This window comes from Lissotriton vulgaris, chromosome 2_2 (assembly GCF_964263255.1).
Source record: "Lissotriton vulgaris chromosome 2_2, aLisVul1.2, whole genome shotgun sequence".
In the NCBI taxonomy this organism is placed as follows: Eukaryota; Metazoa; Chordata; class Amphibia; order Caudata; family Salamandridae; genus Lissotriton; species Lissotriton vulgaris.
In genome coordinates this window covers 49,801,628-49,829,179 of record NC_141688.1, presented here as the reverse complement: position 1 = coordinate 49,829,179, position 27,552 = coordinate 49,801,628, and positions in this window count along the sequence as shown.

The window sequence follows — 27,552 nt, the reverse complement described above, 5'->3', positions numbered from 1 at the left end:
ACAAACAGTGCCACCATGTGGCAAAAGTGTCATAAGTGCCGGTGTTGAAAATTGAGTGCAGGTGCAGAAAACCGGAAACCACCGGCTTAAATTAAGCACTGGTGGATAAAAATACAATTCATTGCGAGTCCTGATGGAGCAAAGATACGGAGGTACATCTTTTTTTATGGCGCGGGGGAGGTTGTGAGGGTGGTGGTGTTCCACGGGGCGGAATTAGTCTTCCTTCAACTACTCTTCTCTCTGCTTCTTGCCCACTCCAAGCACGGAGGGTTCCCCACCATTCCTGCTGGCACGGTTGCTGTTTACATGTGTTTTTATGCATGGCCTGTTTGAGAATCCCAGCAGGACACTGAGAAGCTGCCAACGCAACACCGTGGAAGGAAGCCGAGGAGCCCGGGGTCTGTAATTATTGCTGCACTCACGTCACGGAAGGTCAGCGGAGGGAGACTGAGGTGTTACATAATGCGAACGGCTGATTGGCCCTGGAGGAGTTGTATAGACATGAAGCAGGTGCCCCTCTGGTTGTAGAAGAGACTAACATTCCCGCTGCGTTCTGGATTCTGTGACACTGCTGGGAAAGGCCAGCTTTATTGTTCTGTTTTATGTTTCCTCACATTGGAGAGCAGTCGAATGAATGTCATTAATTTGATAAAACAGCACAGAGCTTCACAATCTGATACAAGATGTCCCTGTGTTGGCAAATATGGCCGCAAGTGAACAAAGCTCATGAGAATTAAAGTATGGACTGTTTAGCTCGAACATGCGCGTCTGCAGACATTGTTTCGGAGGAGGGCAGGGGGGGGGCATAATAAAAGAGATTACATAGTGCGCTCACAACGTGCAAATCGCTGCCCCCTCACTGAACTAACTCCCAATAAAATAAACAACTGCAGTTAGTGTAGTTTAAACAATGGTGTAGCCTTTTATTCACATAGCATCAGTGAGGAAAGATAGCCATAGTTAAAGACATTATTGTAATGAGAATACAGGACGTAAGATCAGCAAAACAGATCAATGATTGTGTAAGCAATTAACATATTTCTCTCCATCCACTATTACAACGCTACACTTCAGAATGCACTTGTAAGATCAGCCAAGGGCATTCTTATGAGAATACAAGAGGCAATATCAACAGAGCAGCTCAAAGAGTATGCAAGCAATAAAACAGTTGTCTCCACCCCTTACAGCAGAACACTTCAGAATGCAAGCCAGGCTGCCAGCAGGCCCTTTTTTCCTCTCTATCGCCCACACCCTCAACCAAGGGCATCCAGGGCATGACTTAATGGCAACTTCCCCATCATCACTTGGAGTGATGGGCAATACCCACTTTTCCACATACACCAGGGCACCACATACCTGTCCCTGCCAAGGTACCTGTCACCAGGTAAAGACCCACAGAATGTTCAACTCCAGGCATCCAGGGGTAGGGCAGAAAGGTCCAGGACCACCAGCAGGTCAGTCCCACTTCCTGCCTGCCCAGTGCCCACACAAACCAAACACCCCTGCAAGGGGCAAGTTCAGTAAATCAGTTCAAACTTTGGGTAGCCGCCTTCTTCTGATGCAAGGAAAATTCTGCCGCCAATTCCACTTTCATCCAGGAGTGGGTGGGTGAGTGGTTGATGCACTATGTTGGCTGGTGCAAGGTGGAAGGAAAAGAGGCTGATCCTTTGGCTTGTGGTGCCATATATGATGCCTTCCTGGCTGGGCGCCCAATGATGACGTCACAGTCGGCCTGTTAAAGCTGAAAAATAAAGGATAAATAACAATACTGAAACAATTCTCTCTCAGCACACCAGTTTGCAAGATTTATTGGGAGCCCAATCAGAATGCAAAATAAACGTGCAGCATGGAGACCTCAGCAAAGCTTACTGAGTGTCCAATTGGTATGACAGTGCAGAGACATTTTATAGACACAAGCCCTAGAGGATGGGCATCACAAAATACATAACACAGATCAGACTATGCCCTGCTGGACCAATCAATGAAGGCTAACCCTGGTGTGATACCTTCTAAGGCCCGAAATACGCCTATGATCTGATGTTGCTGCCCACGTGTCATCAGCAAAAGCAGATTTGGGGTATTCCCATAAAGGTGAAATATGTGTTTCTGATATACGTGGGCATGGCACTGACGTGACCGGTCAGGTCACACTGACACTATTATGAAATGTGCTGTTTCTGCAATAGCTAGCTGGAAGCTAAACAGCAAAGGGTAACAGTTTAACAGGAGCGCACAGCGTGTGTAAGCAAGTCCAATTGCAAATGTTATTGGTGCTCAAAGTGGGCAAGAGTCTGTTACCAAGACTCTCATTAGTAGCCAACAAGTGGCTAAAAACCTGCAAAAAAATCACCAAACACTCAAATGTTCAATCACAGTCCACAATAGTTAGGTGAATGAATTTCTTTAGATTTCTTCTTTTTATTCCATCATCCAATGTAACTGAAATTCTTAATACAGCCAACACGTGTTTCGTCTTAATCAGTCTTTGACATTCAGACTTCTTCAGGGCCCTAGAGTTTCAGTATTCCATAACCGTCAGCGTAAATAATTCTTCTCATCTGTCCACAAGAGGTAATGTATATCATGTAGCACGTATAAACAGTATCTTCCTCAGGTATATAATATATGGGTAGTAAGTTCGAACACCTCATAAATCAGCCAGTAACTATCAGTATAGCGGGTGAAGTGCTCCAATGTTCAAATTGTCAGTAAGAAATATCGGTCCATCAACTTGTATCAGTGGTAACCGGCCATCAGTATTTCCGCGTGCTACTGGAAGCTGTCACGCGTATTCTCGGAAAACCTTGCGTTGCTTTGCATGTTGCAGCTGGCTGACACAAAATGGAACATGTGACCATTTTGTGCATTCTTGTTGGTGTCAATTTCAAGTAGATCAAAGAAAGCTATAGGCCTTAAAGCAAAGGCATTTGGTATCATAAAATATCCACGTCATCAGGCCCTCTTAATGGCAAAAAACAGACAAGGGACTCCCCACCATACCTCCTGCCAGTGGAGCGACTAAGGGCGCTTCACTGCTACTTGCAGGGAGTGCCTGGTCAGATTGCACTGCTGGTTTTATAACAGCAGCTAGATCAGGATTTTTCTTATATGAAGGGCTGGTGAAAAATTCTGGCTTGGGCATGAGAGTTCTCAAGTCACTGCAGATTTTCACTAACCTACTCTGCAGGGCGGGGTTACTACACCAATGTTTTAAATTGTAATGATTTTTGTTAATCAAACGACAAAATAATTACTACTATAAATGAAATAAACTACACCCTATGTGGGTTGGTTCCGTATTCTCTGCTCCGTGGAAACTGAATTCCTCATTGAAATACCCTGTGGAAGACTGTCAAAGTGAAGGTGTGGCTGAGAGAGATGTGACCCGTGGTTTGACAGCTCCAAAAAGAACTCAGAGCTTGCTATTCAGACTGATTAATGAAATAGAAGAATTGGAGCATAGCCGGGAGACCGGGTCTATGGTCTGCCACAGAGAGGGCCCACTACAGAAAGTCAGGCAAGAGAGGGAGTTGCAAGAGGATAACAAGAGAAGGCCTAATTCATATAGTCAAACAAGGGGTATGAGAGGCAAAATGTATATGCAATAGATGAAAAGGTGTGAGTTAATGAAAAAACGAGTCCACTATGTTGTTTGCAACCTTTGTGTATCTTCATTCTAGAAATGCTGGATTTTTCATAGAAGCACAGCCAACGTATTTTGCCCAAACATGGGCTTCTTCTGGGCGATCAATCGGTGCTGGGTATTTCCTGTAATCCATGTTCGGACACGACCCGGGGCCTCATTTATGAGAAATGACGCATCACTGCGTAAAAGCAGCGATGCGGCACTTCTCAGTGCGCACTCCTTGCGTCATGATTGATGTGTCATATTTATAATATGACGCATCTTGTCGCAAGGAGATACAGATATGCCAGCATTTCTGACGTATCTGTAGGTGCAAAAGTGATTCATTGCTGGAGTGTGTCACAAAAGTGACGCAACTCCAGCAATGTGTACTTTCACATGGGCAAGTCCCTTGTTGCTAGTGCCTGCATCAGTCTTACGCCTGCCATGAAGCAGGCATAAGATTTTGACCCATTAGTGGCCAAGAAATGGCGCAGTGCAATCTATAAGATTTCACTGCGTCACTTCCATGACCCTTTCTTGCGTCAAAACGCCCCCCTTGCATACATTATACCTGGCGCAGGTATAATGTGGTGCAGGAGTTTACAAAGTGATGTATCTATCTAGATGCGTCATTTTGTAAATATGGCGCAACAAGGCACATTTTTTACGCTACTGGTGCGTCACAAAAAGTGACGCGTCGACGGCATAACAGTGACACACAGCCTCATCAATGAGGTCCTAGAAGTTTAGCGGAACTCATATTATCTTGGCGAGAGTCAAGCACCGATTGACCGCCCTGAAGGAGCCCATGTTTGGGCAAAATGCGTTGGCTGCGCGTCTATGAAAAAAATCCAGCATTTCTAGAATAAAGACATACCACAACTGCAAACAACAAAGTGGACTCATTTCTTCATTAACTCACACCTTTTCATCAATTGTATATACATGTTGCCTTTTATACCCCTTGTTTTAATATTTCGATGTATGGTCTTGAGGCAGCTGGCCATCTGAGGTGGGCAATATTCCAAAAGAACAGTCACTACAATGGGCGGTGCAATCCTCCTGAAAACCTGGCTACCTTTTTCATTAGTAGCTAATTCATATAGTCATCAAGAGAGTACCCAAGGTCTTCCCCATCACCTTTCAGTGAGAAACAAGGATAAACTTATGTCTCTGATCCAGGGAGGACAGAGAGAGTGAGAGAGAGAGAGAAAGAGAGAGAGAGAGAGAGAGAGAGAGAAAGAGAGATAGCGAGAAAGAGAGAAAGAGAGAGAGAGATAGAGACTGGAAATGGTGGGAGAACCCATTATCTAATGGAGGGGAGAGACCAGAGTCTCTCTTCTCTGTTGATATTGGAATGGGGGAGCGGGAGGAGGCAGCTGGTAGTGAGATGGGAAGCTGGCCAGCTGTGAGAAAGGACCAAAAGAATAGTGACTACAATGGGCTGTGCAATCCTCCTGAAAACTTGGCTGCCTTTTTCATTAGTAGATAATTCATATAGTCATCAAGAGAGTACCCATGGTCTTTTCCATCACCTTTCATTGAGAAACAAGGATACACGTATATCTCTGATCCAGGGTGGACAGAGAGAGAGAGAGAGAGAGTGAGAGAAAGAGAGAGAGTAAAAGAGAGAAAGAGAAAGAGAGAGAGAGAGAGAGAGAGAGAGAGAGAGAGAGAGAGAGAGAGAGAGACTGGAAATGGTGGGAGGACCCATTATCTAATGGAGGAGAGAGACCAGAGTCTCTGTTCTCTGTTGATATTGGAATGGGGGAGCGGGAGGTGGCAGCTGGTAGTTAAATGGGAAGCTGGCAGCTGTGAGAAAGGACCAACGATCAGTTTGTAGGGCAAATTCAGAATAAGCATAGTCTTTTACTCAACACTGCAGATTATGTCCTCTTAAAACTGCTAAACCTGTCTCTGAGAAAAAAAATAACCTCATATCATGAGCTGGAGCCAGGGTAAATCCCTTCACCCCATGAAGGTAAAATTCTAGCTAAAATAGCTGTTTAGACATAGTCACCTCAGAGAGAAATAAAATGTTTCCTCCATTGCAAAATTTAGATTTTCATCTCCAGGTAACAATACCCACTATGATCACAAATGTGAATCCTGTCTCTCTTTTAGCCTTCCATCTCTTTGTGACAGAACATCTAGTTTTTAGGTCTCACTGAGCCAGCGTGCATTCGCTGTCAGCGAGACATTTAGTAAGCGTGTTTTAAAGGTTCTACCCACCACAGGCTTGCAGGCGACCAGCTTGCTGGAACGCACACAGCACTTTATCACGTTGCGCATGCGCATGCGTACAACTCTCGTCACCACTAGCAATAAATTCCCTGCTCACAGCAGTCCATTGTCCACATGCGAGAGCCAGCCTACCTTGGGGACAGGGGATTATGGGATAATCAGTTCTGCTGGCTGGTGTCAGCAGTGTGTGGTCTCCAACTAGGTCCAATTTCTATCCATACCTTGCGCGTTCCCAACTTAGTGCCATAAGGGTGGATGGCTGGCAGGGGGCGCTATATCAAATGACTTCCTTTCAGGTCTCCAGCTGTGGGCAGCAAGATCATCATCGCAGCTGAGTGGTTTACAGACGATGTACCCCTGCCTTTAATGTAGCTGAAATTGCATGAGTGTGTGAGATGGCCGTGCAACGAGTCTATAGCTTTAAGAACGTGTACGCAGACATACACCATCGGAGGAGGGAGCAGGTTGTGGAGCCCTCTAGCGGCAATGCGCGTGCTTCACACACAGCCTGTTATACCACACGGAATGTACTCTGCTGCGATGATCTGTTAATGTGCTGCCACAGTTACATAGTTCAACTCTGCCCCCAACCTCGCTTCCTTTTACTCTTCATTTTAATATCTTAATTCCTGGCCAATTTCTGACTTTGCCATCTCTTTAGCCAGCTTTGTATACCTTATTTCTTCTAGTTTTCCCCTCTCTTTGTATTCCCTTCTCTTAAATCTTTATCACTTTCACCCTTCACTCTCTGTTCACGACCCTCATATTTCTATTAGTTTCTCACTCCCCTATCACATAGTCTTCTTTTATCTATCTGTCCCTGGCACACTTTTCCCTTTAGCTGCCCTCTTGTCCTTGCTCTTCACTATGTCTGCGCCTTCTCTAAGTTTTTTCTCCATTTGTCCTTATTGCAACTTAACATCTCTGAACCCCATTTTCCATACAATCCATCCTCTCCCCAGCCTGCTCTTCCTATTTTTATTGTACTCCCTCATTCCATCTCAGTTAATTTCTTCCCCTCCTCCTGACTTTCATATTTACATTGTCCTTTCTCGCTCCTTTCCCTCTACCCCTCCTTTCTGTAACTTTTTATGTTATCACCCTTTGCTCTCATTTGCATATTTCTAGACACTCTTTTTTACTTCTTCCACATCCTCCATTTACCTTTATCTAATTTGTTATCACTATCTTCCTACCTGTCTCTCATCATCTCCATTTTTGTCTCTCTCTCTCATTCTCCCACTTTCTCACTCTCTCATTCACCTACTCTCTCTCTCTCTGGTTATCTCTTTGCTTTATTTTGGTCTCATTCCCTCTCTCAATCTGTTGCTCTCCTTGTTACTGTCTCTCCCTCTCATTCTCTCTGCGAACCTACCTCCCCCTATCTCTTTCCCCTCAATTTGATTTAACAATGTTTTACTAACATGCCCTCATAGTTTGTAAGCAGGGTCAGACTGGGCATTCGACGACGTGTGTGGGCTGCTATTTAGGGCAGCAGTGCATGTTCTCTCGCTCGCCACAGCTATTGTTTTCTACAAGGGGCTTTCCCCCCCCCCCAAACAATGCTTACGGTTCATTGGCTTCATTGTCACTCTTACTTGCTATCTCATGATTGTGCAGCATGTGCCAGCTTCACTTCAACTTTATTTGTGTTGAGCATGGACCAGCTACTGATTGCTTCACCTTGATTAGTGTCTGTAGGCTGATCACGTTGTAATTGCGGTACTATGTTTTTCTTTTTCTTTATTCTTCCCCTTGTGTTCCTTCTTATTGTCAGTGCTGCTTGTTGTATTTACCAAACAGATATCCTTCAATATTTCTGCCTTTGGCTCCTGGTGGGAAATATCATACTACTGTCTATTTTCAAGATCCAATGTTTTATTGTGTGTTGACACTGTTGAAACACACCAAGGTCACCAAATCCGTGAGTAGGACATCTTGCTGTTGTCTTCCTAGAGCAGCATATTTTTACAAAATTGTGCTAACCGGGTCTGATGGCTTAGTGGACTAAAATATCTACTGCAGAAACCTGTGTCCGACCTCATGGTCATAGGTTCAAATTTCGATGGGTCCATTCCTCCTTTCATCCATCTAAGGTGGATAAAATGAGTACCATTGAGTTGGGTAGCAATAAACATCGGTTATTCAGCAACAAGATACCTACGGGTGAACGCGCACTTTACAAATACACATTTTAGTGTGCTGCTGTTCTTGCGAAAGAAAGTCTTGTGGGGTGCTAGTGCTTAGTGAATGCAGGACATCTGCCACCAATTGGTGGTTTTCCAGTTCGCCCAATTTAGAGTGAATGCATGAACTTGTGCCCTAAATAGAGTAGACAGGACATTTGCCTTTTTATGGCTTATGTCCTGTGAGACAGCATTTTCTGTCCCCACTTGCTTTCTATTGGCCCTCTGATTGGCATTTTTCTCTGACTTAGAGGTGATGGGAGATAGAATAAGCATCAATCAGATTCAATTAACAGTGCAACTCATTTGGTTACACAATGAGGATCAGGAATTGGTGGCTAAGGTCAACCAAGTTTTATTACAGGTCATTACAGGTTAATAATCAAATTCAAATGAACAACTCATAAAACCTTGAAGTGCGGGCATACGGACGCGACCACGTCATTTGGAGGTAGAAAGTACCTACGCAGACGGGGAGGATAATATTTTATTGGTGATCTTGGGTTATAGATGCCCTCTCTCACTTGGTCCTTTGCATATTCGCAGTTCCTACCGCCGGTCTTGGTGTACTCGTGCATTTCACAACCGCAGTTCTGGCTGAGTACTTTACTCTTCTAAACAGCAACTGGATTCTCACTGGATGATTCAGAGATTGACACGTCGACCACTGTGACTTACTTAATGGTCTTTTTTGATCCATCTTCTACATTAATCCTTTCTGCCTGGACTGCGAATACCTCTACCTTCAATTGATCTAATAGATCTAATGAAATCTTGCTTATTTCATCTCCTCTGCTGGTTATAAGAATTTGACCCACCTGCAACTTGGAGACTTTGTGTTTTGCATGCACTTGACTTCTACATGGGACTCCCCAAAAGAAAAATCTAGCCCTGATGAAGTTCCTACGGGAACGAAACGCATTGGCTGAGGCCTTTTAAAGAATTGAAACAATAAAAGAACTTTTTCTAAATATCACAACTTCTTTGGACTTCTATTTCTGGTGCACCATCCCTCCCTATAGGATTTGGCATCTGTCTCGACAGTGGAGCTTCTCTGCGGCTAGCTCCGGATGTTTTTGTGCACAGTGTCTTACTGACTCTCCGATACTGAAACTTAAGTGCGAAAGCTTGGTCAGCTGCAGTTGTGTTGCTTTGAAACTCATAAAACCGTGCTTCAAATAGAATATCAGATTACCAGTTGCCTAAAGAAATAAAGTCAAATTATTCTAAAAGAAACAATCAATTCTGTTACAGCAATGCTGGACAACAGCATGAAAATCTGGTGCTTAGAGAATAATCTAAGGTTGTCTCGCCTATACATTAGTATACTAGTATTACAAAGTCCAGCGTATAGTTTATAAAAAAGGAACCCTAGAAAATCAGGGAAACTCCATCAAGGAAGTCAGCTCATGATAAAGAGAGATCAAGTGGGGCCATTTTAGCATGTCAGGAGCTTGGTCAGGAGTCTTCTATGGGTCTGGAACAAGTATTAGCCTAGGCCACACTAAAGCAAGAATCAAAAGAAACATTAAAGTATAAACCTCTCAATGTCCAATCAGATGAGATTGACTTAAGGAAGGTGTCTGCTAAGGTAAAAGGTAGGAAGGGAGCCGCAAGGCATCTGAGTAAAAGTCCAAGGGGAACGGTACATTATAACGTGCAAAGTCCATTGGGCGACACCCCCTTGACCACATCATTAGGGGTTCATTGTATTTGTCGAATATTCAAGTTGCAGACTGTAACATAGTTGGTTTATCACAAACTGGACAGTGGATCAACATTTCTCCCTCAGTCACACGTAGGTTGTAACATTTGTAAATCAAGTCCATTCTGTTAGCGCTTTGTTTCTCCATGTATCTTCAACAAGGTCTTTTTCTCAGGCCTTTTCCCTCTATCTCGCATACAGTAATGTATCTGTTCCAAGATTGCATGACCCACATTGACATGTGACTTTTACTCTAAAACCATACTGCAAGCTCCAAATAGCACAAAAGAGCTTTGTAATGTTTTTAGGGATTTATCTAGTCCTCCCTGTATGAGTAACGAGATTGTCGCATCCCAGAAACTCTGCGATGAGATTGGAAACGTTGTTTACAACGCGGTCGTTACATCACGATGCCATTGCGTTGCGGTTTTTAGAATGCAAGTCGTTCCAACGACTTGTGCTGGATGGCGCTCTAGGACAAGGAATAGTATAATTTAATATCCAACACCTTCCCTACTGAATGTAGACTGGAGTTGGAATATTATATTATACTACTCCTAAGTCCAGCGCCCTCCAACGCAAGTCGTTGTAACGACTTGCGTTGTAAAAAGCACAATGTAATGGCATGCGATGTATTAGCATGCATTGTAATGTCATACAACCAATGAGATTGCCACTTTCTTTGAGGAAAAAATATCTAAAACTGTTGGACAACTACATCACGTTGGCCCAGATGATTTAGTCTGGACGTCAGATACAGATTCCAAACAGATGCCTGGCTGAATTTCTTCCATGCCCCTACAGAGGATTCTTTTAACCAGTTGACTTAAAGTATATCCTCGGGTTCTCCGCTAGTCCCTCTTCCTAACAAAATCTGGAAAATGTTTGGTCAAGAAACCTTTCCCTGGCTATAGAAGATCTGTTGCCAGTCGCTGGAGGAGGAAAAGGTACCGGAGGCATGAAAGCAAGCAGTAGTGACTCCTCTGCTACAAAAAAACATCCCTGGACCCTACTAATCCAGCAAATGTCAGACCTATCTCCCTACTGCCATACCCAAATAAAATCTTAGAGAACGTTGTTAGCAAAAACATACAGTATTACCTGGAAGTTAATTCCCTGCTGGCCAGGGATCAATATGGCTTTCGCCCTGGACAGGGTACCGAGACTGCACTGGCAACCGTAATGAACAACCTACGAATGCGTGCTGACAATGGGAACTCCTCTGTCCTAGTGTTATTGAACATGTCAGCCGCATTCAATACGGTGAGCCATACTGTCCTAGTGGAGAGACTGAAAGGCATAGGGGTTAATGGACGGGCCTTGCAGTGGTTAATATCCTATCTGTCAGGAAGACAATAGGCTGTGTCTTTGAAGCCGTTCACTTAAGGCATGTCCCCAGTATAGCCTGGGGTACCACAGGGCTCGGTGATCAGCCCAAATCATTTTAACATCTACCTGCGCCCTCTATTCCCCATCATTAAATCTTATGGGGTGGACCTGGTCAACTATGCAGATGATACCCAACTGGTGTTCTCCCTAGAGGGGAAACAAGCGGTATCTATAGACATCTTTCAGGAGTGTATGCTCCAGACAGCTGGTTGGCTTAGGAAAAATTCCCTACAGTTTAATGGAGGGGAAAACAGATGTGGTGTACTGTCCTGCCCCTAGAGTGTCTCGCCATCTATCGGTGGAGTTTAAACTCACCCCGTGGATGAACCCTTTACCCCGGCTAAAGAGGTGCGTAATCTGGGGGTTATGGTGGATGGAAATCTTCAAATGGTCTTGCAAGCCAATAAAACGGCCAGCTTTTGTTTCACCTTGCAGCGTATGCTACTGAAGGTCCTTCCGTTACTCCCAAAAGAAACTCGATCTCTCGTAGTGAGGAGTGTAATCCTGAGTAGGCTGGACAACTGCAACCCCCTGTACCTGGGGGCACCACAATATATTGTGCAGAGGTTGCAGAGAGTCCAGTCTATGGCAGCAAAGCTGGTGCTAGACAGACAGCGATGGTCTTCTACTACTCTCGCTTTGAGAGACCTTCATTGGCTCCCTATCAAAAAGAGAATCTGTTTTAAGTCTCTCTGCATTGTATACAGGGCAGCACATGGTCAGGGTCCTGTCCCCCTGCAGGAGATGTTCACCTGGTACAGCCCTGGGAGGCAGCTCTGCTCTTCAAATGCAAATCTGATAACAACCACCAGATTTAAGAGATCTTGGATGGGGGGCAGTGCCTTTGGTGTGACTGCCTCGCTTGCATGAAATGAGTTACCTCTGGACCTTAGACAGGCCAGTTCCCTGACATGTTTTAGGAAGAGCCTGAAAACTTGGCTATTTCCCAAAGCTGATCTTTAAATTGTCTTATTGACCATTGATTTTGCTTTGTTGTGTCTATCCGACAATCCAAGTGCAGGATACCCATAGGGTGGCATTTGCGCTATATAAGTGCTTAATTCAATTGAATTCAATTCAATGAATCAAATAATCTACAACTAAACGGAGGAAAATCTGAAATAGTCCTTTTTGGCAAAGCCCATGAACACTGGTCAAATGACTGGTGGACTCAATCTCTAGGACTTTGTCCGGTGCCAAAACAATCAGTTCGAAATTTAGGCATCCAAATAGACAATCAATTGTCTATGAAAGATCGGGTTAACCACCTAATTGGCTCCTGTTTTGGCATTATGCAAAATCTACGCAACGTTTTTAAATGGCTCCCATTGGAAGCCAGGAAGCCACTAGTCCAAGGCTTAATTATCAACCATATGGATTACGGTAATGCTTTGCTGTCCTCAATAAATGAAGACATTCTCACCTGACTCCAGGTTCTGTCGAAAAACTGCTGCCAGACTGGTGTTGAATTTACCTCCAAGAGCCCCTTCAGCCTCCAGTTTGAGACTTCTTCACTGGCTCCCCGTCAGGAAATGGACTCATTTTAAAATTCACTGCCTTACTCATAAGAATTTACACAGCAAGGGCCCTGGATACTAGAAAAAGAAACTTACTTGGTACCTCTCAGGCAGGACTCTAAGATCAAGCAGTAAATTCCTTCTAACACCCATCAAAATCAGGGCCACGAGAATGGGGGGTGTGAGATCTTTTTCTTTTCTTGCACCTGCCCTCTGGAATAAACTACACTTGCGCGTCATCTCAGACCATCATAGGACTTAAAAATCTGGGGCCTCATTTATGAGAAATGACGCATTGCTGCGATAAAGCAGCGATGCGTCACTTCTCAGTGCGCACTCCTTGCGACATTCCTGATGCGTCAGGAACACCACGCCACCAGCAACAGGCCGCCCGCAGCCCGCCCGCAGCGGAAAACCAATCTAAGGAAATATTCGCTACGGTACACGAGCTCGCTGCCTCTGACAGGGTGATCTCTAAAATTCCTCCGTCTCAATCACTCTGCAATTCCCTTAACTCCTTCTTTATTGAGAAGGTAGCTCTCATTAAGGCCAACATCCCTCCCTCACTCCCGACACTGTCCACCGCTCCCCCGCCCCCCGCTGCTCCACTTCTCACTCAGCTTCCCCCTTTGACACGAGAAACCCTCCTCCCCTTACTGGCTCGGGTAAAATCGGGCTCACCCCAGGACATCGGCCCGGCTTTTGCCCTGAAAGAGATCTTTTCCTGCTGTTATTCCCCTCCACTCACATTAATTAACCACTCCCTTAAAACTGGCATCGTCCCAAACGCCCATAAATCTGCAGTCATCATTCCGATTCTGAAAAAGGCAGGTGCCGATCCATCTCTGCCCGCTAACTATCGTCCCATTTCCCTTCTCCCTTACTTGGCGAAGGTCTCAGAGGCTCATGTTACCGGGACTCTGAGCTCCTTTGTGGAGTCCACTGGCCGCCTCTCCTCCTGTCAGGCAGGTTTTCGCCCGCTGCACTCAACCGAGAAGGTGGTAGTTTCGGTGATGGACAAATTGAGGGAGGGTATTGACATCTGCCTCCCCCAGGCCCTGGTCCTCTTAGATCTGTCCGCCGCATTCGACACGGTGGACCATGATATTCTGTTAACCCGTGTCGAGGCGGCGGGCATTGGGGGCACGGCCCTCGCCTGGCTCCGGTCCTTTCTAACGGACAGGGAGCAGGCTGTCCATCTGGCCGACTTTGCTGCCCCTCCTCGCAGAGTGACATGCGGCGTTCCCCAGGGCTCCTCTTTGTCTCCCCTGCTATTTAATTTATACATTTCACCCCTTATTTTTTCTTTACAGCAGATGGAGGTCTCGGTGTTCAATTACGCAGACGACCTCCAACTTATTTTTAACCTTTCCCATTCTCCTTCCTCTGCCCAGAATTTCCAGAGGGTGATGCTCTTCATCCAAGATTGGATGAACTGCAACCACCTCAAACTAAATCACGACAAAACCGAACTGGTTTTGACTGGGAGTGGTTGCAGTCTCTGGTCCCCATCGTTCTGGCCCGACTCACTTGGTCCCCCTCCCCTCCCGGTCCCAAAGGTCAAAACCCTGGGCATCTTTATCAATTCCCAGCTTTCCCTTCATACGCAGGTTCACTCAGTGGTGTCCTCCTGTTTCTTCTCCCTTCGCACTATTCGTAAGGTTTCCCGTTTTTTTTCTGTTCCCGCCCTTAAGCTTATCCTCATGGCCATGGTGCTATCGCGCCTTGACTATGGGAATGTGGTCTATAATGGCGCCCCAGACTACTTGATCCGCCGCCTTCAACAGATACAAAATCAGGCTGCCCGCCTGATTTACGGACTCCCTAAATTTCACCATGCCACCCCTCTGCTGCAATCTCTGCACTGGTTACCGGTGAAGGAGAGAGCTCTCTTCAAGTTGGGCTGCATGACTTACCAGGCTAGGTCAGGGACTACCCTGTCTTCCTTTGTGATGTCATATCACCTTACCTCCCGGCCAGAGAGCTCCGCTCATCTCACCAGGCCCTCTTGACAATCCCCCGCTTTAGGAAGAAGAGGTCCGGAGGGACGAGATTTGCGGTCCTAGCCACATCCTTTTGGAACTCTCTCCCTTCCGCCCTCAGAGCTTCTACTTCCTATGCGGAATTCCGTAAACATCTTAAGACCTTCTTGTTCTCCAGATCCCTGGCAGTTTAGCCTCCGTCACTATGTCCACTGGTTCACCGCTACCTAGCGCCATGAAACCGTCCCGGTATAAGCGCGCTCTACAAATATGTTAAAATTCAAATTCAAATTCCGCAGAAGCTGGAACAAGATCACAGCAGACCAGCTCGCCACCTCCCTGAGCCAGCACCCTCCTGCCAGCTCAGCGAACCCCAGCCAGGCCGCCGACAACCTCACGAAGTGGATCAGCAACTGCGCGGACGAGCTCGCCCCGCTGAGGACCCCGCCCAGCAGACCCGGCAGCAAGAAAGCCCCGTGGTTCACCGACGAACTCAAGAGCTCCAAGAAGAACTGCCGAGCCCTCGAGAAAGTCTGGAGAAGGGAACCTACACCGGACAACAGGACCTCCCTCAAGCTTGCCACCCGGAAGCACCACCAGCTGATCCGCGCCGCCAAGAAAACAGCATTCAAGGACCGGTTGGACAACAACGCACACAACTGCAAGGAGCTCTTCAACATCGTGAAAGAGCTCTCCAACCCCAGCGCAGGGAACAACGACATCACCCCATCGCAAGACCTCTGCAACTCCCTCGCTTCATACTTCCACAACAAGATCGCGGACATACACAACAGCTTCAACAACCAACCAACGCACACCATGACCGAACAACCACCCCCCACCACCACCCTCCACGCCTGGACCCCGATCAGCACTGAAGACACCATACGCACAATGAACTCCATCCACTCCGGATCACCGACCGACCCCTGCCCTCACCACGTCTTCAACAAGGCCGACGCTGTCATCGCACCCCACCTGCGGGACATCATCAACACCTCCTTCGACACCGCCACCTTCCCTGAGAGCTGGAAACACGCCGAACTCAGCGCTCTCCTCAAGAAACCAACAGCGGACCCCACCGAACTCAAGAACTACCGCCCCATCTCGCTCCTCCCGTTTCCAGCCAAAGTCATCGAGAAGACCGTCAACAAGCAGATGGCCGCCTTCCTCGAGACGAACGGATCCCTCGACCCCTCACAGTCCGGCTTCCGAGCCAATCACAGCACTGAGACCGCCCTCATCGCCGCCACCGATGACATCCGAGCCCTGATGGACAATGGAGAAACAGCGGCCCTCATCCTCCTAGACCTCTCCGCGGCATTCGACACTGTCTGCCACCGCACCCTAGTACAGCGCCTCAGCAACGTCGGAATCCAGGACAAGGCGCTGGAATGGATCATCTCCTTCCTCGACGGAAGAACACAGAGAGTCCGCCTACCACCGTACAAGTCAGAGGCCTCCGAAGTCATCTGCGGCGTCCCTCAAGGGTCATCTCTGAGCCCCACCCTCTTCAACGTCTACATGAGCCCCCTCGCGGCCATCGTACGCAAACACAACCTCAGCATAATCTCCTACGCCGACGACACCCAGCTGATCCTCTCCCTGACCAACGACCCCGTCTCCGCCAGAGCCAACCTGCACGATGGGATGAAAGAGGTAGCCGAGTGGATGACGACCAGCCGCCTGAAACTGAACTCTGACAAGACGGAGGTCCTCATCTTGGGCTCTTCACCCTCCGCCTGGGATGACTCCTGGTGGCCTCCCGCCCTGGGCACCGCACTCAAACCGACAGACCATGCACGCAACCTGGGCTTAATCCTGGACTCCTCCCTCTCCATGACCAGGCAAGTCAACAACGTCTCCTCGGCGTGCTTCAACATCCTACGCATGCTACGAAAGATCTTCTGTTGGATCCCCTCCGAGACCAGGAAGACCGTCACCCAGGCCCTCGTCACCAGCCGACTGGACTACGGCAACGCCCTCTACGCCGGTACCACCGCCAAGCTCCAGAAGAGACTCCAGTGGATCCAGAACGCCTCAGCCAGACTCATCCTCGACATCCCACGAACCAGCCACATCACCGGACATCTGAGAGACCTCCACTGGCTCCCCGTCAACAAAAGAATCACCTTCCGCCTCCTCACCCGCGCACACAAAGCCCTACACGACCAGGGCCCGAGCTACCTCAACAGCCGAATCAACTTCTACGCTCCCAAACGCCACCTCCGATCAGCCAACCACGCCCTCGCCGCCGTCCCCCGCATCCGAAGAGCGACTACGGGAGGAAAGTCCTTCTCCTACCTGGCCGCCAAGACCTGGAACTCCCTCCCGACCGACCTGCGCCTGACCCAAGACCACCTCTCCTTCAGGAAGAAGCTGAAGACCTGGCTGTTCGAGCAGTAGCGGCACCCCCCCCCCCCCAGCGCCTTGAGACCCTACGGGTAGGTAGCGCGCTATATAAGTGTCACTGATTGATTGATTGATGCGTCATATTTAATGTATGACGCATCATGTCGCAAGGAGTTACAGATACGTCAGTATTTCTGATGTATCTGTATAGCGCAAATGTGACGCATTGCTGGAGTGTGTCACAAAAGTGACGCAACTCCAGCAATGCGTCCTTTCACATGGGGCAAGCCCCATGTGAAAGGGCCTGCGTCAGTCTTACGCCTGCTGTGAGGCAGGCACAAGATTTTGACGCAACGGCGTCCTAAAAGTGACGCATTGAAATCTCATAGATTTCACTGCATCACTTCTACGACCCTTCCTTGCGTCAATACGCCCCTCTTGCATACATTATACCTGGCGCAGGTGTAATGTGGCGCAGGGGTTTACAAAGTGACGCATCGACCTAGATGCGTCACTTTGTAAATATGGCGCAACAAGGCGCATTTTTTACGCCACTGGTGCGTCACAAAAAGGTACGCACCGGCGGCGTAAAAGTGACGCACAGCCTCATAAATCAGGCCCCAATGAGGCCCCTGGTTATTTGACTCTTAACCAGCCTCTGCTTAAACCATACTTTTGAGCCTCTGCAAAGCACCATGAGACTTTGGGTCATATGTTTGTGCTAAATAAATATTCCTGATTTGATTTGATTTGATAAACTAATAATGCATGTGAAAAAATGCAAGAAATATCGACTTAGTAGAAAAATTTTATTAGCTTTATGCAACATGGTCAAATCCAGGCCTACTCATGATAAGTGTGAACGTTAATTTCAATGGTACACAATAAATATGCGTGTACACATTTAAACGTAAATTAATATAAGTTTCTAATGCATTAGGTTTCATACTAAATGTAATATTCAATAAATCATTAAAATATTTAGTTTTAAGTATAGAGAATATTAATGCACACATTACATGAATATCATGTCATTTCTAGTAGGAATATTTTCTACATATATGAGGATGGTTTAGATCATAGCTTCAATAACTAAATGTTATTCATGTGAAGCTGCACACACATTAGAGAAGTCACAGTTTATCTTTATGGTGATGACATTATCTACTAAAAAAGGGCGTGATTTTATAATTGTCACACTTAGTTATGGTCAGACATTGACGTGAGTGATTTCTCTAGTCCTACAGTGAAGGCACACTTCTCTTTAATGTCACTTGAAACACTGACATTACTTAGTTAACCCATACAAGACTAATGTGCTAAATGCACTTTCACACAGTGTTTCGCTGCAGCACCTGCATGCACCACACTCTAAATACCTTCCATGGACTTTTCATTCTTGAGATGGCGCTAATTCCGGAAAGGCCAAAACAAAATGCAATAACAAGCTCATGCCAATTTTAAGGAGCTGCACTTTTCAATAATTAGGTTAAACCACTGAAAAGGACAGCTGAAGAAATGATGGCAGGTTGAGAAAACCTTTCTTTCTATCAGGCTGGATCACAGGAATCTATAATAAAGTTATGTGCAGTATACCAGATCAGTAGGACCATTATAATCTTAAAGATGGGAACAGTAAAACCTTAAAGGTAGCTGATAATTTAATCTCACTCTGAATATATGTTCCCGTCCTGTCCCGATTATCCAGCCTTGCAACGCCTTAATCCTATAAGGCCTTACACTACAATGGGACACCTTCCCGATTTATTTACCGGGTTCATCTTGTGGTGGAGTAGATATTATGGAATCCTCGGTTCTGTCAGCACTGTCTTGTTGAACAGGACACATATGTAGAATGAATGGAATAGGGTCAAGAGAAAAAGGTCGAATCTTTGGGGCTTATTTACAAGCCCTTGCGTCGCCTTGCGCTGCCATTGTGTCATTTGTTTTGATCCAACAGCGGCGCTGCATCTGCTCCATATTTACAAGGATGCAGATGTTTCCCTTTTTTTCAGGCGGTTTTCACCTGCGTCACAATCCATAACGCCTGCCAAACCCAGGCACAGGAATGCCGCATTGGCTGTTGCAATGGTAGTTGACCAGTTGAAGTGAGTTCCTATGATGGAAATGACACCCGCTCCCCAACAGGTAAGTGCATACGTAAGTTAGGTAAGAGAGTAAATGACACACTTTGCAACATTACTGTCTTCTGTCAAGTATACAAGTGGGCATAGTGGTACACTCTGCCTGCTTGTATGTGTGACATACAGGACCAATGCAATAGAGCGCAAGGTGAGTTTTCCACCGTTTCACGCCCTACTATATTGGTCCCCATACAGAAGACAATGCGTCACTAAAAACTGACACATTGACTTTGTATTTTGATGCATGGCTGGATTTGCGTCAGTTTTCACTCCAACTCCAACAATGTGCCAAAAAACTCTGCTCCATGGTGCGCTGTATTGTAAATATGGCGCATCCTTGGTGGTGGAAGAGTTTCTCCCACAGACGGAAGAAACAGACGCAGCATTGCTTTAACGCAGTTTTGCGTCAGTTTCTTGTAAATTAGGGCCCTTTGATTCTGCCATAGCTGACACTGTATGTTCTTTTAGTGAATGCAGATCGAGGAAGTGGCACTATTGCATGCTCTATTAAAATTGCTTTGAGGGACTTCTGGAACTTTCAAATGCCTTGTCTTGTCATCCTGGCTATATATTTGGCTTTATTTTCAGCCGGCACCAGAGAATAATGCCATCAGGTTTCATTGGTGGGATTTCTGACACATGGACATCCATTTCTATCTGAGAAAGTTCTTAGTATCTCTGAACAAAGAAGAAATTACTCCCTGGGCCCTTTGCTGTTTCAGGTTCTGCATTTGTACGGTAAATTCTGTTGATACGTTTTGAAGCAAATTTGCCCTGTTCATTGATGAACAGGGCAGCAGTTGCTGTTCTTTTTCTGAGGACATGAAACAAGTACTAGTGACATTTTTGAGGCCCTGCAACGGGTTTATTGAGGGCCACACAACACCTTCTCACAAGCCAGGTAGGAATAATTGTAGCTTTGGGAGCTGCCTGCCTTCTTACTCTGAACTGGGAGATCCTCACTTTTGGAAATTACCATCTTTTGCCTTGACTGTTTTTGATGTCTGTAGAACTCTGTCCACTGTACCCCTTCTAACCAGTTGTAAAGTGCCTCTGCTCCTCTTTCAAAATGATGATAGTGGCATGCTTCTGATTTGTATTTCTAACTTACCTATACATTCCTAGTATATGACACAGAGTGTACAGAGGGCCTGAAAGTTGAATATCACCATTGGGCTGCCGCACCCATTGGACCTTCTACTAAAGTGACAGTGAAAACATGACTGCAGGCCTACCATGTGCAGCCTAGCAGTGCGTTTTTTTTTTAAAGTTTGATTTATTGAGGAAAAGGACAAAATAAGGGAGAGGGGGGAGGGGAGAGAAGAGTTACAATGAATGGATGAAATAAAACAATATAATAAAAAATACACATTGCATAAAAAGTAAGCATTACAAGCATGAAGAAATATGAACACATCATAAGAGTAATAATGCAGACTGTAATACACAGGATGATGAGATACAATAATCATAATAAGTAAAGAAAAAAGTGAGAACAAGATTAAGAAAATCACGGGGGTTTGCGAACTTCAATTGTATCAGGGTCAGGAGAGGAATGAACTGGGGCAGAGGAAGAGAGGTACATTGTTAAGGGGAGCCAAATCAGATCACGTTTGATTGCTAGGGAGATGGGAGATACATAATTGGTGTCCAAACGATAATTAAAACAAATTGCATTCCACCAAGATTGATATGAAATATTAGTAGCCTGTTTCCAATTTGAGGTAATAATATGAAAGGCAACAGCAAGGAAGAGGTCAAGTAAAGGGTAATGTTTGGGAGAATGAGGAAGATCTGATGAGAGGGAACCAAGGAATACTAGAGATGGGGAAAAGGGACCTGAAAATGGAAAATCTTTTGTATCTGCCGCCAAACCAGCTGCCAGAGCTGAGAAGTAGGGGGGCATTCAAACAGCATATGTTTAAGATCGGCAGTAGGGCAGGGACAGGACCAACATGTAGAGGGAATGTTTGGTAAAAAACGGGACATAGCAAGTGGTGTAAATAAAGTTCTGTGATAAATAAAAAACAAAGTTTGGGTGGTGTTAGCAGCTCTAGAGGTCTTATGAAGTTTAGTCCTAGCAGTGCAGTTTAAAACTGCAAAGTTTGTTATAGTAATCCTTTGTGACAGGCCTAAACATTCCTTTCAAATATTGATGTCACCTTTATGCCTTACTGCTCATAAGTCAGTGTGCATGGTATTTATTTGAAGCCCAATTCATTGGTGAAAGTCGGATTTGCAATACATGCTTTGCAAAATGTACTTTTCGAAAGTTATCTTTTCCCTGCCTAAAGCCTCTGGATGCCCATGTGCATAAACACAGCTGTCTTCTGGTGACTGAATAGATCTCATATTGATGTATGAAGTTGCTCCTAGAGTGGAGATAAAAGCTTTGGGTATGGAGAGTTGTTTTCTTCCTCTGGCAGGATAACCATCTGGGCTGTGTCCTGCAACTTAATTAACTTCAAATAGGCCTACACTATCAGGCAGATATTAACTGACATCTGGGCAGTAACCTCTTTTGTTGTCTCAGCTCGACAGGCTCCTCTTCCAATTAGAGTATAACTGCCAACAGAACTGGTTTAGAGTAACCACAGAGAAACAGCTGCCCAGTTTTGTTGCTCATTTTCCTGGGCACAGGAGCTCTGCACAGAGGGAGAAATGATTTGCCATCATGGTTTTAGGTAGAGTGAGGGACTGTAAGATTGCTTCCAATGGGGCACACAGGAAGTGCTCCAAAAGTGGGTGTGTTGGCCCTGGCAATTTTGACCCTGTTGGTTAGGGTGGGAAGGAGTCGACTCCAGCACATGCTTGTACCAGGCATACATATGGCACCCACAAGAACAGAAGAGAACTGAACCTTCTGTCTCTGACCTAAGAAGAGTCTAGAGGAAGACTGGACCTGCTCTCCCTCTCATACCAAGGGCAAAGATGTCGACTCCAAGGGTCACAAGGCCGACCACCTGTTCAAGCTACAGGGACAAAACAGGCTATAAGAGCCTTTTCTGCAACTGTCGGACTGACCTGTTCCAATTGGACCTGTCCTAGACCCTGCTGCTGTCCTCTGTTGGAGTGAGTCTTGCCCCGTAGTGCTGTTTTGGTACTGCATAAATGCTTTAGATGTTGCCTCTGTGTGAAGCCTGTCTGCCCTGTGGCATAGCAACTAAGGGGTTGAGGTCAGGTTAACTTAATGACTTTACTGCTACACCCTATTAAGAGTTGTGGTGATTACTTGAGGTGGGTACTCACCCTCCACAACTAATACCCACATTTCTTATATTAATGTTCAGCGGTGGAATACAGGACTTGTGTTTTGCAGTACCACTGGGGGCCAGATGTAGGAAGCCTAATACCGGTCGGTAACGGACAAAATTACCGGATTTTGGCCGTTACCGACCGGTATTAGGCTTTTCAGATGTAGGGGCCTAATTTAAGGATTCGGTAATTTACCGAATCAGTAATTTTAAGGAGTTGGTAAATTACTGAATTTTTAATGTAGGAAGCACTCAAGTGAGTGCTTTTCACTTGTAAGGATTCGTTATTTACCACCAACTCCAAGTTGGTGCTAAATATCAAAAACCCTGAAAAAAGCAATTTTGTGTTTTTTTCCCTTAGGGCATGTATGTGTGCCACATGTGAACCCATGCACTATACAGGGGTGCAACAGGGTGTCAATCTGACACCCTGCCACCCTTGTACCCCCTTTTACCGATGAAGTATTTACCGAATCAGTAATTCTCATTCATTCCTATGGGCCTCCAGGCCCATAGGAATGAACGGGGAATACCGATTCGGTTACCAAATTTTACCGATTTGGTAAAATTTACAGAATCATTTGCTACATATCATTTACCGATTCTAAAATACCGAATGGGTAAAATTTGGTATTTTAGAATCGGTAAATGATATTTACCTACATCCGGCCCTCAGTGATTTAAGTTAAAACCTCAAATGCATTATGTAATCTGACATAAATATAAACTTTTGTTTTTCAAATTGACTTTTCATTTTTTAAATTTGCTATATTTGTTTTATCCTAAATGTCTTTGCTACCCTTCACATTTTGCTCATTTGAAAGATAGCAGGGGGTTTGAGCAGTTTGTCCTCCTGTAGGCTGAGATAGAGGACAGACAAGCCAAGGGGGCCTTGAAATTGCAGCTGGCTACTCTAGACCTATATAAGAGAAGAGAGTAATCCTGGCATTGGAGAAAAATAAGTCTCTGCTAGCCCATAAGCCAGTGAAAAGTGAACCATAGTACAAAGAGGGTCTGGAATCAATTGAAGACTCTAGCAGTGACACTTTAGTGCCTAGGAAAGGTAAAAGAGTGCAAAGCCCCAAAGACCTGACCCTAGCTATGTAGAGGAGGATGACATGGCTAGGTAGTTTGTAGCATATGAAGTGGGTCTACATATTCAGAGAAGGACTGGGGGGCTAGTCTGCGGAAGGACATGACGATTGCTGGGAAGAATACCCATTGGCTTCAAAGACAGCTGACTCCTAGAAGTATTGCCTGTGGATCAGGGATAGCCATAAACAGTCACACCAGTCGTGGGTGGATATTGTGGCTTCTTCCAGTAGAGCAATGAATGGTTGAGGGAAGGGCAGCAAAGCAAATGATTATGATGGGTCTTATAATTTGATGATGAAGGAGCACAGACTGAGAATTTTTTTTACAGAGTTGCACCCGATCCTAGTTGATTCCAAGCTGACTGTATTCAGAGAGGTTGGAAAACAGACTGTCCCTTGGATCAGCACCAGAGTACCAAATTGTGTGTGAGGAGGCAAAAGAAATGTGGTTCAAGTCTCCTAAAACAGAAGAATGGGGAGAACAGGAAAACAGAAAGGAGTTCTCAAAAAGTCCCAGAAAGAATCTCACCAGAAGGTAGTCCCATTCAACAGTCCTCTAGGTCAAGTTATAATATTTTCTGTTTGGGTCTAGATTTTGCCAAAGTGCTCCCAGGCAGTGGGTCCCACAGGCAGTCCTGGAAATGAGGGATGGATGCTAACGGTGCACCCAAAATGTACGGTTATCCCCGTTACCTCCAGGTGCTGACATTTTGAATAGACTACACCCTCTGGCCCCATGGCACCCCCTGAGTATCTGGTCAGGTAATCGATAGAAAGGCGGAGCTGATGGAGATAGTTGAAGGAGGGGCGGCTGGTGACCACTGTTATGTACCGTCCAACATGGCGGGATGCTTATGACAGTCAATATAATGCAAACTGGTGGCCCCTGTTGCTACCAGGCCTCTGAGTGTGGTCTCCCAGTCCATGTTGCACCTTGGCAGACAACCGATCCATAGCTGCACAATATATTGTTGCCCTGCAGTTGGGTCCCCTCAGGTATAGAATCTACTACCCCTTAGCAGATGTCATTATAGTGGCCAGGAGAACCTTCATCCGCCCGATGTTTGTTCAATTGCGGTAGAGCTCCATGCTAGGCAGCCATCTTTGTTGCCAGCATGGCCCGCTCCTTAGGTCTATACACAATCTTAAGGTTCCATTAGGGTTCTGGACAAAACTACTGGAGATATCCATTCTGAACATTCAGTTTGTTCTCTAATATCTTGCTCACCTAATCTCAACTCTTTATTCAATTCAAATCATAAAGCCAATGGAACCTTACGAACTCAGTGTGCAACAGTTTTAGCATCTGTTTTAAGTTGGATAAGGTGTGAAAATCCTTTGGCTGTTCCCATTTTATCAGAAAAGAATGTCAGGAAGTTGTTTCAACTAAGGGGACGATTACAATTTTGTTTGGAAACTCTTCAAACCAAATTGTTTTTTAAATCGTTTCTGCGAGTCCAACTGACCATTACGATGCTTACCAACATCGTTCAGTCGGACTCACATTTACTTCAATGGGCTTTTTCCGACCAAAAACACAGACTCTAATTGAAGAAAGGTGTGGGTGGGGAAAGTTGTGAACCCTGTGGTAGGCACCCCATGGTGCCTGCCACACTGTGCAAGGTTGTAAAAAGGGGTTCCTTGGGTACCCCCAAAGGTCCCATTCAAAAGGCTCCCAGTGAATGGGGGCCTGATACGGGCCCACAAAATCAGATTCTAACAGCCAATCTGTATCAGAACAACCGATTCATAAAGGCTGTTTGAATCTGACATCGTAATCACTCAGTAGGAAAAGCGGACCGTTGACCTGTACAAGTCAGCTCCGAACGACTCTGTTCCTCCAAATGCTATTCGGAATCGACTCAGAATGTCCCAATGCTTAGCAAATATCGTAATCGGTCATTCGGAAAGCTTTCCAAATCGTTCGGAAAGACGGTGTTCCGAATACGATTTGGCAGACCCGATTTCGATTCAGAGCTTTTCCAAACTGCATTGTTTTCGACCCCTAAGTTATATCTTTCTACAGATTCAATTTAAACAACATTTGTTTACGATCATTGGGATCCAGGATTATATCTTTTTTTGTTTGTTCCAACAACCTAAGTAAAGATGAGTTGCCTTTCACTATATAATATTGTGCCATTGACAACATTTCCTTTGAAACCTACAAGTACTTCAAATTCTCTCAATGTAATAATGGTTTTACAACCACACGCTATTGACCTCATATTGGAATTTCATTATAGGATTCCTTTGAATTTTTTCTAGATCTCTGTTCTGATTAATGTAAAAGGATGTCCAGAACAACCATCATTTTTAAAAGAATGCCTTAAACATCAATTGCACAATATAATATATGTACGTAGTAATAATTGAACATGCCATTTTAATTTGTAGTATCATTATGATGACATATTTGTTTTGTATGTACATGCTTTCATGGTGATTTTATTGCACTGAATAAAGCTGATTTTGACTTCAACTGATATATTAAATATTGATGTCATTCCTGTTAACCCCGATTATAACAGCACTTAATATAGTTCAATTTTCATGTGTACAAGATTGTTCTATACACAACACCACATCCACATCCTTATCACTAGAGTTAGATTCTTCACGTAGATTTTGTGAACAACTCAACAAGCTGGCAATTTTGGGCATACTAATTAGCACTTGACTTCCATACTTTAGCAAAATTACTCTTACAATTACAGTTATTACAGATTCCTTCTAAACGAGAACAATATGGAGCATTCCCTAGATATGTCTTGCGGCCACCGTAAACTTGAATATCTATTGATCCTCTAGAACCTGTGTTATATGATGCTTTCTTTTTGTTTGGTATGCAGATTTCTTGGCTAGAGTGGCTCCTATGCCTTTCTTGACTATGATGTACTTTGGGAACACCACAAGATAAAGGCATTTCTTTATATATGTAGTGGGTCCTTCAATACCTCTGGCTATTTTAATTGCCTTATTTAGTGATTAATCTGGTGTAGTCAATAATTTCTCTTGGATTTACTTACTATTGTTTTTTTCTCAACATATGGCCCCTTGTCATTTCTTCAAAATTCTTCCAGTCTCACGTGGCAGCTACAACATGTAATTCACCCACAAAGCATTGCACTGGTCCACCCTGCTCCTGGCATCTCTTGTAAAATGAATGCCTCTCCATTATGATGTTTTTGTGTGCTTTTATATCTATTGTGTATCGTTAAAATAGCTAATTGATATTTATCAACAGCATCCCTTCAACTAAAACATTATCTCATAGAAGACATTTAAGAACTCTGCCACCTTTGGAGAGTGGTGAGTGAGCGTTGCACAGGTGGCAGCAAGTAGAAGTATTGTACAGTGTCAAGCTCTGAGGCTAAAGCCTGGAGGTGAGGAGCCCATTACCCTAGGAAGAACACAGCTCTGGGGACCCGGGCATGGTTGTTGGCTGATGGGGCTACCCTGTGAGTGAACAATGGCTCGACAAGCCTGAGTTATTGGAGAGTTGACCTGCTTTGGAGGGGCAGCATTAAGGCGTTTGGGGGATTCACACTCTATGACTATGTAGTAGTAGCATCCTGGGCAATTGGTAAGTGGCCTCCTACAAGGCCCTGCAAAGTAATTGCAATCCACCCTACAGCACTGGCAAGGCAGAATGGGCAAAGACAGGGTGGCAGCCCCTACCCAGGGGATGATAGACAAGGTCACTAGACCTTCAGCAGATAAACAGAAAAGTCATGAGAGGTCATTACTTAGTGGTGGTTCTCTGGACCAACTCCAGACGTCAGGCATTTGAGGATTCTAGAGAATCCATTGAGGGCAAGATTGGAGAACTAAGTCTTGACTGTCCATGCTCAACCAAGACCTCCGTAACATGGCTGAGCAAGTAACTGTGAGGGAAGGGTGGCTACTGGAAGTTGAAGATGCAACCAAAGGTTTACAAACTATGTTTGTGGCCCTGCAGCGCAAAATGGGGCAATGGGAAGCAAGAGCAGAGCATGTGGAGGGTAAGTCAAGAAAGAGCAACATCTGCATATTAGGGGTACCTGAGGGCACTGAA